The sequence below is a fragment of the Cucurbita pepo genome, chromosome 13 (genome assembly GCF_057944985.1).
Source record: "Cucurbita pepo subsp. pepo isolate OVF chromosome 13, ASM5794498v1, whole genome shotgun sequence".
Lineage (NCBI taxonomy): Eukaryota > Viridiplantae > Streptophyta > Magnoliopsida > Cucurbitales > Cucurbitaceae > Cucurbita > Cucurbita pepo.
This window is the reverse complement of record NC_141810.1, coordinates 9,856,859-9,863,893: the sequence shown is the minus strand read 5'-3', so window position 1 is coordinate 9,863,893 and position 7,035 is coordinate 9,856,859.

The following is a 7,035-nucleotide window of genomic DNA, read 5'->3' as shown; positions in this document are numbered from 1 at the left end:
AAGTGTATGATCAAGTGTTATTCTAATAGAAAATATGGGCACTATGCGGTAGACTACTGCAAAAAGAAGTGAGATGAGGAGGCAAACCTCACATTCACGCAAGATCAAGAGACCGCACTGATATTGGCTGAGAAGATGCTCAACAAAGAAAAGGTTATGGCGAACCTTCTCACAAAAGGAGAAGACCGAGTGGAGACCAACATGTGGTTCCTTGACAACAGAGCAAGCAACCACATAACCAGAGATTGAAAAAAAGTTCAAGGAGCTTGATGAGAAGCTCACTAAAAATGTGAAGTTTGGCGATGGATCAATTGTACTGATCCAAGGCAAATGATCCATCTTGTTCCAATGCAAGAATGGTGACCAACGTTTACTGACCAAGGTATACTATATCTCAAACTTGAAGAGTAACATTATCAATCTTGGTCAAATACGGAAGAAGGAAGCAGAATGGAGTTAGTTGGCTCGTTCCTCAAGATATTCGACAGAAATATAACCTTGTTGATGAAGGTAAAATAGTCACATAACCGCCTGTACAAGATACTATTGGAGACTTGCGAGCCCACCTCCCTATTGACGGCACTTGCAGACCTAGCTTGGGTATGACATGCAAGACTTGGGCACATGAACTTTCCGACGCTCAAAATGATGGCAGAGAAGATGGCTACAGGGCTACCCAAAATCATACACTTAAACCAGTTATGAAAGTTGCCTAGTCTCAAAACAAACAAGAGTGTCATCCCCAGCTCAAACCATTTTTCGTGTTGAGCGACTACTGCAACTTGTTCATGCAGACTTGTGTGGCCCGATCACCCCCATCATCGATTGTTGGTAACAAGTATTTTCTCTTACTTGTTGATGATTATAGTCGTTGGTTGTGGATGTACAACATGGAACTTGCTGCTTATTTATAGCTTAGTCAACAGTTATACATAGTAAAACTATATTTGGTAAATGACATATAAAGTAAATTGTCATAAATAGTAAATAGATATGTATAATAAAAAGTTATATCTCGTAAAGCTATATATGGTAGATAGTTATATATAGTAGATGATTATATCTAGTAAAGCTATATATAGTAAGCTAAACCATTTATATCCCCTCAAGTAGAGCTTTGAGGATATACTTTCTATATTCTCTGTATTCTCTCTCACTATACATATCTGTAATCATCAATACAAATTCTTTAGTCAATATTCTCCTTGCATTTTCTCTATCATGTTCTTTGTGTTCATCTAGATCGAGTGTGTGCGTTGTTGTGCGATCCTAACAACTGGTATCAGAGCTAGGCGAAATTTACCACGATCTATGAAGATGGAAAGTTCAAATATTGGAATTGAGAAGTTCGATGGATCCGATTTCGGTTTATGGAAGATGCATATTGAAGATTATCTGTACTAGAAAGATCTTCACGAACCCCTGTTGGGGGTGAAGCCGGATACCATGACCCCGGAACAATGGAAGCTCAAGGGTCGACAGGCCTTAGGGTTGATCCAGTTGATGCTATCCAGAAATGTGGCGTTCAACATCATTAAGGAGAAGACAACATCAGATCTGTTGAAGGCGCTGTCGAACATGTATGAAAAACCGTCGGCTATGAACAAGGTATATTTGATGAAGAGATTGTTTAACCTACAGATGTCTGAAGGTGGATCTATTGCTCATCATATAAATGAATTCAATATGATCGTAAGTCAACTTAGTTCGGTGGAAATTAATTCCAAGGATGAAATTAAAGCGTTGATTTTGATGTCAACTTTACCCGAGTCATGAGATATTGTTGTTGCCGCAATCAGCAATTCTCGAGGATTTGATAAACTGAAGTTTGATTAAATTTGAGATGTAGTTCTCAACGAAAGTATTTGCAAACGAGAAATTGGAAATTTCTTGTAGTGCTCTTAGTGTTGACCAACGGGGAAGAAGTAAACCGAAGGGCCTAAACAAAGGGCGATCAAAATCAAAGAACCGAGAAAAATCTTCAAATAGACCAAACGTAACGTGTTGGAATTCTGGAGAAAAAGGTCACTTTCGGACATATTGTACAAGACCAAAGAGGAAGCAGAATCACAAATTTGGAAATGATAATGGTTCTATAAATTCAGCATAAGACATTGGGGATGCTCTAATCCTCAGCGTGAACAGTTCAATGAATCCTGAATTTTGGATTTAGGTGCATCTTTTCATTCGTCTCAAAATAAAGAGTTGTTTCGGAATTTCAAGTCTAGAAATTTCAAGAAGATGTATCTTGCCAACTCCAAAGATTTGGAGATTAAAGGAGAAGGGGATGTCTGCATAAAAACTCCGGCAGGAAATCAGTGGACAATAAAGGATGTAAGATATATTCCTAGTCTCAAGAAAAACCTGATCTCTATTAGTCAGTTGGACAGCGCAGGTTATGCAACAGAGTTAGGGAAGAGTTTGTGGAAGATTATGAAAGGTGTTATGGTTGTAGCACGTGGCATAAAATCTGGAACTTTATACACCATTGCAGGGTGTATGAACATGGCAGTTGTTGCTAAGAATGCTTCAAATTGAAGTCTATGGCACAATAGACTTGGACATATGAGCGTGAAAGAAATGAAGATGTTGGCTGCAAAAGGAGTTTTAGAAGGTTTGAAATCTGTTGATGTGGGTCGTTGTGAGAACTACGTTATGAGCAAGCAGAAACGAGTTAGCTTCACAAGGACTGCCAGAGAATTGAAGTGCGGTTGAAAATGATCCATACAGATGTGAAGCAAGGTTCCAAAACCACTAAGCAAGTTGGAGTTGAGTTTGAGTTGTAGGGAAACTCACCTAGTGATGTTGTAGCAGATACTCATGAAACTCCTAAGACTACTGCCGAGAAACCAGATGTGGAGCAAGGTTCCGAGACAACGAAGTAAGTGGGAGTTGAACTTGAGTTGCAGGGAAACTCACCTAGTAATGTTGTAGATACTCATGAAACTCCTGAGACTACTGCTGAGAAACCAGATGTGGAGCAAGGTTCCAAGACAACGAAGCAAGTGGGAGTTAAGGTTGAGTTGCAAAAAAAATCACCTAGTTATGTTGTAGCAGATACTCAAGAAACTCCTGAGACTGTTGCAGAGGAACCAGTCGTAGAGCAAGTGACACCTAAACCGGTGTTGAGAAGATCATCCAGTACTATCAGAGGACCAGATATGTATGTACCTTAATTACACTATCTGTTGTTGATGAAAGGGAACCAGAGCCCTTTGATGAGGCCCTACAGTTGGTGGATATAACCAAGTGGGAGCAAGCCATAGATGATGAGATGTATAGGCTTCAAAAATGCGTTGTACTGAGGCTGAGTATGTGGCAATAAGTGAAGCTGAAAAGAAGACGATATGGATGACTGACTATCTAGAAGAATTGGGCAAGATGCAGCATGAAAAGATTCTATATAGAGATAGTCAGAGTGCCATATAGTTGGTGAGGAACCCAATCTATCATTTAAAGACAAAACACAGAACGCGATATCATTTCACTCGTAGGTTAGTGAAAGATGGTGATGTGTTTGGAGAAGATAGAGGGTGCAAAGAATCCAGCAAACACGATGACAAAATGTGTTGATGTTGAAATATTGATGTTGTGCAAAGCCTCAATTGGTAGTGCAGTGAAGATCATCATGATTGTTTGAGAATGAAATTCTTAGTTGATTGGATCGGTCTCCAAGTGGGAGAATTGTTAGGTTATGGAGTCTACTGCTTATTTATAGCTTAGTCAATGGTTATACATAGTAAAAGCTATATTTGGTGAATGACATGTAAATAAATTATCATAAATAGTAAATAGCTATGTATAGTAAAAAACTATATTTGGTAAAGCTATATATGATAGATAGTTATATACTGTGGGTGGTTATACCTGGTAAAGATATATCTAGTTAGCTAAACCATATATATATCCGTCAGACAGAGCTTTGAAGATGTACTTTTTATATTCTCTCTCATGGTACATATCTGTAATCATCAATACATATCCTTTAGCCAATATTCTCCTTGCATTTTCTCTATCATGTTCTTTGTGTTCATCTAGATCAAGTGTGTGCGTTGTTGTGTGATACTAACAAGAAAAAAGTGAGGCATTATGTGCATTCAAGAAATTCAAAAGACTCGTTGAAAATAGGTCTTATCACAATCTGAAAACCTTGCGCATCGACTGAAGTGACGAGTTCTTATCCCTTAACTTCTCAAATTTTTGTGAAGAGGAAGGTATCAAGCATCAGCTCACCGCACCATACACTCCACAACAAAACGGTTTTTCGAACAAAGAACTGCATCATAATTTACACAAGAAGCTTACTCAAGAGCATGCAAGTCCCGACGATTTTCTGGGGCGAGGCAATACAAATGTGGCTTACCTTCTAAACCGTTTACCGACAAAGGCGTTGGACACTCGCACCCCCTATGAAGTATGGTTCGGCAAGACATGTCATCATCATACTGTGCGTGTCCGCACTCATCGTCTCTAGGGAAGTATCCCTATGCTTATGAACATACAACATGCATTAGTCCCTCTAAATTCTATTCTATCATCTCTTCAGACACAACTCTCTAGTCTCCTCTTTTTGTTGCATTAAGTAACACATGCTCATTGGATATTTATATTAATATCATTTTCATTCTCTTAGGGTTGTGTCTTATGCCGGTCTATCGACATGATGTAATATGATACTCATCATCATACAACATGCTTAATAAGGAAAACATCAACATATTAAGACAAACGTCATGCAATCATCAGACTCATCATATCGCCATAAAGTGCATCAAGCATATCAAGTATGTCATACATCGAAATATATATATTACGTGCATCATCAAACATCATAACTCATACATTATCATAACTCATTGTTAAGGATAGTTGACCGTTCATTATAAGGCAAATATCTAGATATTTGCCTTACATTACGGATTACCATATTTGCCCTTTTATTAAAGGCAAATATATTGTATTCATTTATTATTCTTTCCTTTTATTGCTATTTCCATATTATTTGTAATTTACCATATTTCTGTATTCTGTAAATGATTATAAATAAGAGAACTCTCACCACCATTTAGGTGTGGTAGATAAAGCAAACATTCACATGGTATCAGAGCCCTTTCGTTTAACAACCTTGGTCCTTTCTTCTCTATGGCTTCCGAATCTTCTTATCATCTTCTTCCTTTCAATACTCTAATCCATATGATCACCATCAAACTTTCTTCCTCCAATTATCTTCTTTGGAAAAGACAACTTCTCCCTCTCCTTGGTCAAGACATGTTGGGCTATGTCGATGGAACTATGGTTCCACCACCTCGCTTTGAACCAGAAACCTCCTCAACACTCAACCCCAAATATTTGGCATGGAGAGCAGTCGATCAACGACTTCTCTGTCTCCTGCTCTCCTCTCTCACTGAGGAAGCCATGGCTGTTTGTTGGTCTCTCTACTACACGTGATGTTTGGCTTGCGTTGGAAACTACGTTCAGCCATCAGTCGAAAGCTCGTGAACTGAGACTCAAGGATGACTTGCAGTTGATGAAACGTGGCACCAAACCTGTTGCTGAGTATGCCCGTGCCTTCAAAAAAATTTGTGACCAACTTCATGCCATTGGCAGACCCGTCGAGGACATTGATAAAGTGCACTGGTTCCTTCGTGGACTCGGCACCGAATTTTTAGCTTTTTCTACTGCTCAGATGGCTCTCACCCCTATCCCCTGTTTTGCAGATTTAGTCTCTAAAGCTGAAAGTTTTGAGTTGTTCCAGCGCTCCCTTGAGTCCTCTGACTCCACTCCTATAGCATTCACAGCCACTAATCGTGGTCGCACCCATGGAAGCCACCCTGCTTCCTTTACCAACCAACGAGGTCGTTCTTATTCTCACAAAAATATTTCTTCTAATCGAGGATGAACCCACTCAAGTCAGGGTCGTCGACCACCTCACTGTCAAATATGCCGCAAAGAGGGCCATTATGCTCACCGCTGCAACCAACGGTATGTTCGACCTGATTCTTCTCATGCTCACCTTGCTGAAGCCTTTAATACGTCATGTTCTATTGCTGGACCCGATGCTGCTGATTGGTTTCTAGACACTGGAGCTTCGGACCATATGACAGCCGACCCATCTATTCTGGATCAGTCTAAAAATTACACGGGTAAGGACTCTGTGATCGTAGGAAACGGTGCATCCCTACCCATTACCCACACTGGTACTCTTTCTCCTGTTCCAAATATTCACTTATTAGTTGTCTTGGTTGTCCCTCACCTCACTAAAAATCTTCTTTCCATAAGTAAATTAACGTCTGATTTTCCTCTCTCCGTTACATTTACTAATAATCTTATTACTATCCAGAATCGTCAAACAGGAAGGGTGGTGGCAACCGGTAAAAGAGATGGAGGGCTATATGTGCTGGAGCGCGGCAACTCTGCTTCTATTTTAGCCCTTAGAAACAAATCTTTACGTGCTTCATATGATTTATGGCATGCTCGTCTGGGTCATGTGAATCATTCTGTTATTTCTTTTTTAAATAGAAAAGGTCATCTTTCTCTTACGTCTTTATTGCCTTCTCCATCATTATGTAATACCTGTCAGCTTGCGAAAAGTCATCGATTGCCTTATTCCCGCAATGAACGTAGGTCGTCTCATGTGTTAGATCTTATTTATTGTGATCTTTGGGGTCCTTCTCCCGTCAAATCAAATTCGGGTTTTCTTTATTATGTTATTTTTATTGATGATTATTCCTTATTCACCTGGTTTTACCCTTTAAAATTTAAATCTGATTTTTTTGATATTTTTCTTCAATTTCAAAAATTTGTGGAAAATCAATATTCTTCTCGTATCAAGATATTTCAAAGCGATGGTGGTACCGAATTTACTAGTACTTGTTTCAAAACTCATTTACGTAATTTTAGCATCCACAATCAACTCTCTTGTCCATATACACCTGCTCAAAATGGTCGTGCTGAGAGAAAACATCGTCATGTGACTGAGACTGGCTTGGCCCTTCTCTTTCACTCTCATCTTTCTCCTCGTTTTTGGGTTGACGC